Source organism: Rhinopithecus bieti, unplaced genomic scaffold, assembly GCF_001698545.2.
Source record: "Rhinopithecus bieti isolate Rb0 unplaced genomic scaffold, ASM169854v2 scaffold_48475, whole genome shotgun sequence".
Classification (NCBI taxonomy): domain Eukaryota; kingdom Metazoa; phylum Chordata; class Mammalia; order Primates; family Cercopithecidae; genus Rhinopithecus; species Rhinopithecus bieti.
This window is the reverse complement of record NW_016820473.1, coordinates 367,147-375,664: the sequence shown is the minus strand read 5'-3', so window position 1 is coordinate 375,664 and position 8,518 is coordinate 367,147.

The following is an 8,518-nucleotide window of genomic DNA, read 5'->3' as shown; positions in this document are numbered from 1 at the left end:
TTATGTGACATAACAGGTTTGCAATCAAATGGATTAAATAATGGGCTCAGAAGCAATGGACTAAATAACTGGCTGTAAGTAAAGTGAGAAGATTAGATTGTTGCCTTAATGTTTGAATTCTTGAGTCCTCTGATTTAAGGGATAATAGATATAAGTAGGAGAACTTAGAAAGGAAAATAAACTCCTTTTATTCTTGCTTCTTCCTTGCTAGCTATTGCAAGAATAAGAGCTCAAAAATTAAGGTAGATGGGAGAGGAAAAGGCAAGAAAAGACACATAGGTCTTTTATTATTGTTGTTTTACTAAAATGTAGCCTGTGACTGAAACTTTCAAAATACCTTTAATTTTAAAACATTATTTAAATTTCACTAACGCCTATTTCTGGGATGCTAAATTTAGAGATCATGAAATGATTAATATTAACTAAACCAAAGTGTAGAGAACAATAAACAAATCTCTGAACACATTTCCCAAGGACTGATATTCTACCTGAAATCAGTTGTGCACTGTGTAACTTTTATAGATAACTTTATTTTTTTGTAGTTGATGCTAGCTACCTCAATAAAACATTTTAAGCTCATGAAAAATAAGACAATGGCAAAAATATGGAGTGTTCAGTTAACAGTCATACAGAAGAGATAAGTAGAGAAGAGAGATAACAACTGTCAATCAAGTGGTTTATAAAACAATTTTAGGGTAAATAATTGCAGACAAATATTTAATATCTCACACCAAGATTAATTTGCTATTTTAATATCCATACACTTAATCAGTATTTTACTGATCCTTCCATATTCATAGTCTTTTACATATGGTAGTATATTTCAAAATACTTTTTAGCAATACTTCATGATTTTCTGTAGTAAATTATCTGAGTGAAAGAAAGATATGTAATTTTTTATTTTTATTTTTTATTTATTTTTTATTTTTGAGACAGAGTCTTGCTCTGTTGCCCAGGCTGGAGTGCAATGGCACGATCTCGGCTCACTGCAACCTCCGCCTCTGGGTTCAAGCGATTCTCCTGTTTCAGTCTCCCAACTAGCTGGGATTACAGGTACATGCTACCACATCCAGCTAATTTTTTTGTATTTTAGTAGAGACAGGGTTTCATCGTGTTGCCCAGGCTGGTCTTGAACTCCTGAGCTCAGGCAATCCACCTACCTTAGCCTCCCAGAGTGCTGGGATTACAGGCGTGAACCACCGCACCCAGCCCAAGATATGTAATTTTTACAATATACTTTTTAAAAACAGAGTGAAGTGAGCAAAGAAAATCTGGGATAAAGTTCATTTGGGAATTATAACTAGGTTGATGGCAATTTATCCTAAGCAGATATAAGTCTAATAGTGGGTAAAAAGTTCTCTGCCATTTTACGGTGAAATTATCCTACTTTCATTTATTTGAAAATTATTGAAAATTTATATTTTGTTCCATTATAATTGAATTTTGATATTAAGTAATTTGTGTATTATGCTATGTAAGTTTTCTGTGACCACTTTAGTATTCCCTGAGTATTCCTTCTGTAATTCTTAGGATATTTGAAATGTAGACGATAAAATTTGGCATTTAGGTATATGTCATATACTATTCAATATTTATTGACTGTGCATTTTTTAAGTAAGCTAGTTAATTGTGAGGTTCTTAATCGAATAATTACTTATGCTTTCTATTGTGTCTCCTACATATTAGGAATATTTTCTTCATTGCATTTCATTATTGCCTACAAAACACATAAGCAGTAGGACTATTAGAGGTTTCTCATTCTTTGGAAGTCAGCATTTTTCAGTACTTTCATCTGCTAGTTTAAAATTAATTAAAACTATTAGTCTATTAGCATTGTGACCAGCTACAATTATATACTTTTCCAATTGTTGTTTACTCTATTTTTACTTTGATTTCCAAATGCTATAGTCTTTAAGGCAAATGCAAGTAAATAGGTGGAATTTTAACCTATGAAACTAGCATTTTGATTCCCGTCATTCCTGAGCAGGGTGACTTGAAAGTTATGTGATTTAGGTTCCTTGATCTGCCTGATAGCCTGCCCTTCTGACTAGTAGTGAAATTTATTACATGTCATGCGCCAACTTGACCCATCTTACACTGAGCTCTTTATTGCCAATATCTTTGATTATGCTGTCCTTTGTATTGAGACACATATCAGCAGGAATTCACCCTATATATTCATCTAGAATGTTCAGAAGCTTTCTTTCAAAGATAGGATAATGGAAACACAATACATATGGATTATTAGAAAGTTTACTTTTAGAGTCATTTCCATTCCAGTTTATTCTACACTGTGGGATCAAAATAAGCAGTCTTCTGCTGGAAACAAAAAGGAATGACTGATATTGAATTTTTATTTTCTTAATGTTTGAATCTCTGAGAGCTTTTTTGCCTTTTGGGAGTGGTTTAAAAAAACAATAAGCCTCTTGAAGCTAAAGTAGAGCAACAAAATGCCCTAAAACAGAAAAAATAGAAATATTACAAAATATATATCTTTTATTTCTATCAAATTAGTAAAAATTAAGAACTTTGTTATATTTCATGAATTTAAGTGTGTGATAAGATTTCTCACATTTACTTTTGGTTGGAATGTAAATTGCTACCATCTTTTACAAACCGCCTTAAGGTAATTAGGTATAATGTCAGGTAAAAAGCCAAGCTATAAAATTATATGGAAGATCTCCCTTATGAAAAAAAACTATGAAAATAAAAAAAGTCAGTAAGGAAATACATCAAAATATAAAATGATTATTATTGAGAAGTAGGATTATGGGTAAGCTTGTTTACTTTTATACTTTCTTTTAATGTACAATTAAAATAGATTTTTGACATTTTCCAAAAGCTAAGTATGTATAATTTTATATTTAGAAAATATCTAAAACTTTATTTTTTATAAAAGAGAAATAATGGTTTTAATGAATGTCATCCTTAGGAATAAATACATGAATGGCAGCACTGCCATATAATATAAATATTCCCTGACACTACATACTGGCTTTGGTATGATGTTTTATAATATTTCAAAGAAATGTATATTCATGGCTAAATTATGGCAGAAAGTGCAATTTAACTTTTAAAATTCCTTAAGCAGAAACTGCAAAGTTCAGTGGGATGCTCTAGCTACCCTGTCATTATTTCACAGTAGAAATTCTTCCTCTTCTTTCTCTTTCCTTTCCTTACATATTTTTTGGGCACTGACTATGTAGATGGCATTGTATTAGATCAAGAGGATATAAAAAGATAAACAGCCCCTATCTTTTAAAAGTTAGCAATTCAGAGCATAAACACTCTTGGAAACCTACTGTATTTGAAGAAGCTAAACTCAAAGAGATTTAAAAGTAGAAAGTCTTTAGGGACAACACATATTCAGGTTTAATTATTACAAGGGATGAAAGGACCTCTTTCAAGGAGAACTACAAACCACTGCTCTGTGAAATAAAGAGGACACAAACAAATGGAAGAACATACCATGCTCATGGATAGGAAGAATCAATATCACTGGAAAAATGGCTACTGCCCAAGTCATTATAGATTCAATGCCATCTCCATCAAGCTACCAATGCTTTCTTCACAGAATTGGAAAAAACTGCCCTTAAAAGTGTCATATGGAAACCAAAAAGAGCCCGCATTGCAAGGGACAATCCTAAAGCCAAAAGAACAAAGCTGAAGGCATTTCACGCTACCTGACTTCAAAATATACTACAAGGCTACAGGTAACCAAAACAGCATGGTACTGGTACCAAAAACAAGACATATAGGGACCAATGGAACAGAACAGAGTCCTTCAGAAATAGATACGCACACATCTACAGCATCTGGACTTTGATAAACCTGACAAAAAACAAGAAATGGGGAAAGGATTCCCTATTTAATAATGGTGCTGGGAAAATTGGCTAGCCATAAGTAGAAAGCTGAAACTGGATCCTTTCCTTACTCCTTATACGAAAATTATATTCAGGATGGATTAGAGACTTTAAATGTTAGACCCTAATACCATAAAACACCTAGAAGAAAAACCTAGGGAATCATCAGGGATATACCACGCAGTGGGCGCAAGGACTTCATGTCTAAACACCAAAAGCAACGGCAACAACAAGCCAAAATTGACAAATGGATCTATTAACTAAAGAGCTTCTGCACAGGCAAAAGAAACTACCATCAGAGGTGAAACAGGCAAACCTACAGAATGGGGAGAAAATTTTTGCAATCTACTCATCTGGACAAAGGGCTAATATCCAGAACCTACAAGAGCTAAAACAAATTTACAAGAGAAAAAAACAAACAGACCCCATCAAAAGTGGGCAAAGGATATGAACCAGATATTCTCAATAAGACATGTCATACAGCCAACAGACACATGACAAAAATCGCTCATCACTCACTGGCCATCAAGAGAAAATGCAAATCAAAACCACAATGCGATACCATCTCACACCAGTTAGAATGAGGCAATCATAAAAGTCAGGAAACAACCAGTTGCTGGACGAGGATGTGGGGAAATAGGACCCAGCTTTTCACTGTTGGTGGGATGTAACTTAGTTCAACCATTATGGAAAACAGTATGGCGATTCCTCAAGGATCTAGGAACTAGCATGTAGCCATGATGACCCAGCCATCCCATTACTGGTATAACACGCCAAAGGATTACAAATTCATGGCTGCTATAAGACCCACATGCACTTCATATGTTTATTGCGGCCCACTATTCACAATAGCAAAGACTTGGAATCAACCAAATGTCCATCTGTGACAGACTGGATTAAGAAAATTGTCGGCACATATACACCAATGGAATACTACGCAAGCCATAAAAAAGGATTGAGTTTGTGTCCTTGTGGTAGGGACATGGATGCAGCTGGGAAAAACCATCATTCTCAGCAAACTATCACAAGAACAAAAACCAAACACTGATGCTCACTCATAGGTGGGAAATGAGGCAATGAGATCACTTGGACTCGGAAGGGGACAGTCACACATCGGAGGCCTACCTATCACGGGGAGGAGGGAGGGGGGAGGGATTGCATTGGGAGTTATACCTGATGTAAATGATGAGTTGATGGGTGCTGACGAGTTGATGGGTGCAGCACACCAACATGGCACAAGTATACATATGTAACAAACCTGCACGTTATGCACATGTACCCTGGAACTTAAAGTATAATATATAAAAAAAAAAAAGAAGGATACAAAAAAAAAAAGAATATTATTTAGCCTTAAATAAGAAGGAGATCCTTGCCACAACATGGATGTACCTGGAGGACATTCTGCTAAGTAAAATAACCCACACACAGAAAGAAAAACATTGCATGATCTCAGTTATATGAGGACTATAAGAGATATATGTATATTATATATATATATATAATACGTATATATTATATATATGTATATTAAAAAAACACACAGACATAGAGAATGAAACAGTGGTTCCTGCAGGTAAGTGGTAAAAGGAGAGACAATGGGGAGATGTCTGTCAAAGAATACAATGTAGGCTATGTAGAATAAATCAGTTAGAGATCTAATGTGTAACATGACATGCAATTCTATTATATTAGATATTTTTGTTAAATAAGTAGATTTTAGCTGATCTTGTCTCAAAAAAAGTAACTATGTAAAGTGATGAATATGTTGATCTGCTTCGCTACAGTAACCATTTATCTATATGTACTCCATACATCGTGTTGTAAATCTCAAATATACACAATAAAATTTATTTTAAAAAGAATCTCAGAATCAAGACATACAACTGTTTTCTTTGTCTAATTTACTTAAGACTGACTTTATAATCTATTAGCTCAACTAGGAGAGCTGTTGACTTGCTGGAATGACGTGATGCAGGATTTTTTTCTTGGTCACTTTGCAAGCTGGGGATCTCCAGCTGGTGATGCCTCATCTGGACTTCGCTTGACCATAGCTGCCTGCTGCAGGAGATGGCCTGCCCACTCAGTCTGCCCTACCCGAGTCTGGCTTATGCAATGGTTCCCCAGTTCCTGAACCATAACCAAGAAGAATGAGCATGTGCTGACATTGAAGAGTAAGCAAGGCAGGGAGTTTCACTGAGTGATAAAACAGCTTTCAGTGGAAAGGGGATGCAGGGGGTGGGGTCTCCCTAGCTGAAGGCAGAAAAGTCCTCTCAATATGGCTGAGTCTGGGGCTTTTTATGAGCTTAGAATCGGGGAGGGGAAGGCTGTAGGTAGTACTGGAAAAAGCACCATTCATTGATTAAAAGACATTAGTCAGAAAGAACCAATCAGGAAGCAGTGGGGCAAAGAGGAAGAGAAGTTCTCACTCTCAGTTGTGGGTTTCATAGTACCAGCAGTTCAGTCTTTCAGCTTTCAGGCTGTTTTTGGCTTGAAGGTGGGCTTCAATGGGGATCTGCCCCATCTGCCTACACATTTGGCTGCTTCCTGTTGCTATGAGAAACAGATAACCTCGTTTCTTCCTGAATTATAAAGAGTGGGGTTGAAGGACCACAGGGGATAGAATTTTGAAACAGTTTCTCTGATGTGACATTAATGACTCTTTTTTTTTTTCCTAAAGTAAAACAAATTTAAAGGGATATAGAAAAGGGAAATAGTACAAATCTTTTCACAGTTGTTGTATATCACATAATCTAATAATTTTGGCAAGATATTTGGAGAACTTTTTATCTTTTGGATATTTATCTTCTTCAAGTCAAATGAGTTTAGCAACATAGCAACACAAAAAGCAGTGCAAAATCACTCAGGTGACCAGCAGGCAATGAAAGCATGTTCTACAAATCCTTGTGATTATCCCCCCCTTTGTCTTCTTTATTATTTTCTGTCTTCCTATGCTGTTTAAAGGATTCCCTTACTCAACACTACAATATAGCTCATTTATGTAAAATCAACTACCCATGCTAATTTCAGATGCAAAACACATATGCACTGAGGGGAGACCTCAGGGATAACATCTTTATCTTAAGTTTTATAGAGCCCAAGACATTTTTATCTTTTAATTCTCTGTGCAGCAGCTGCACTTATCTTTCATGGACAGATTTGAAATGTAATGGAAATGCTAACAAATTTGCCACTATATAACCTTTTCTTTTCAGTATCATTAAGAATTAGAATGAGTCACTCATTTCCTTATATTATTCACACACAATTGTGGTCATTACTGACCCCTTAACTATAGCTATTAGCCACCATAAAATTTCAAAGTACTTTTCAACCTTCCTATTATTTGCAAGCCAAGTATTTTACTTCAGGGGTACCAATATTACTGCTTCAATATTGAAGTATATATCTTTAGTAGCTAAATTTGGTATGAATCTACTCATAAAAAGGTAGATATCAATGAAGAAATGTCTCAGTTTTCTTCACACCCTCACTATCCTTACAAAATATTCATTTTACCTAATAATAATATAAAAAATATATATTTTTAAAAATCAGGTAAATGCTTAGAAGTCAGAGTCCTTATAGATGCACATATGATCAATGATACTGCTACTTAGTTCCTTTTTTATTAACTTGTTTACTATTAGAATGCTTGGATGGAGATTACCATTTAAAAAATTTGCTTGTATAAGGGTGATAATAATAAGAGCTAACATTTATTTTGTACTTACCATGTAAGGACATTATGTTGCCTTACTTGGAATATATTTTTAATTCACATAGTAATTGTAATATATGAGGTTAAATGATCTGCCCCAATTTGCATAGGTAGAAACCGACATAACTAGGACTTGAAACTGTATTTGTGAATGGCTCCTGAAGCAGCTGCTCCCAGTGCACACATTTAAACACTATACTATAATTTGGCCATTATTTATCTCTCTATCTAGGTGCCTCTAAGGAAAAACATAAATTCATTTACTGACATTTTAGAGCCATATTTTGCCAGTTCATTATTTTCTTTGTATCCTTCAAATTTTGACTTTTTTATGTATTTATAAAATTTAATAATTTATGTAATTGCTTATCTTTGTACTCCCAGTGCATAGCACGATTCCTGGCAAACTGTCAATACTTAGTAAATATTTATTGAATGAATATATTTGCACATTATTTTTATTTAAAAATACATCAACCTATGCATCTAATTTTGTTAATACCTATGATCAAATAACAGTTTGAGAAAACCAATCAGTAACATTATCCTAAGTCAATAAATCCAGTTCTTATACACCAGGTTCAATACCTTCACTGTATTCTTTGATATGGTTGCACCATAATTAATTTACTCAGTTCCCTGTATTTGAAACTTTAAGTGGTTCCCCAATTTCTGGCATTTGTGTCAATGTTTGAAGGCATATTCCTGTACTTAGTTTTTTATATATAGCTCTAACTATTTAAGAAAGGTCATTGCTATGTCAATAGGAATGTACATTTTCAATAGACATTGGTAAACATCTATAAAGATATACCAACAGAAAAAGAGCATAATTAGATCAAAGATTTTTTTTTTTTTTTTTTTTTTTTTTAAAAATTATTGGGGACAGGGGGGTTTTGATTACACGAGGAAGTTTTTTTTTGGAGGATTTTGTGAT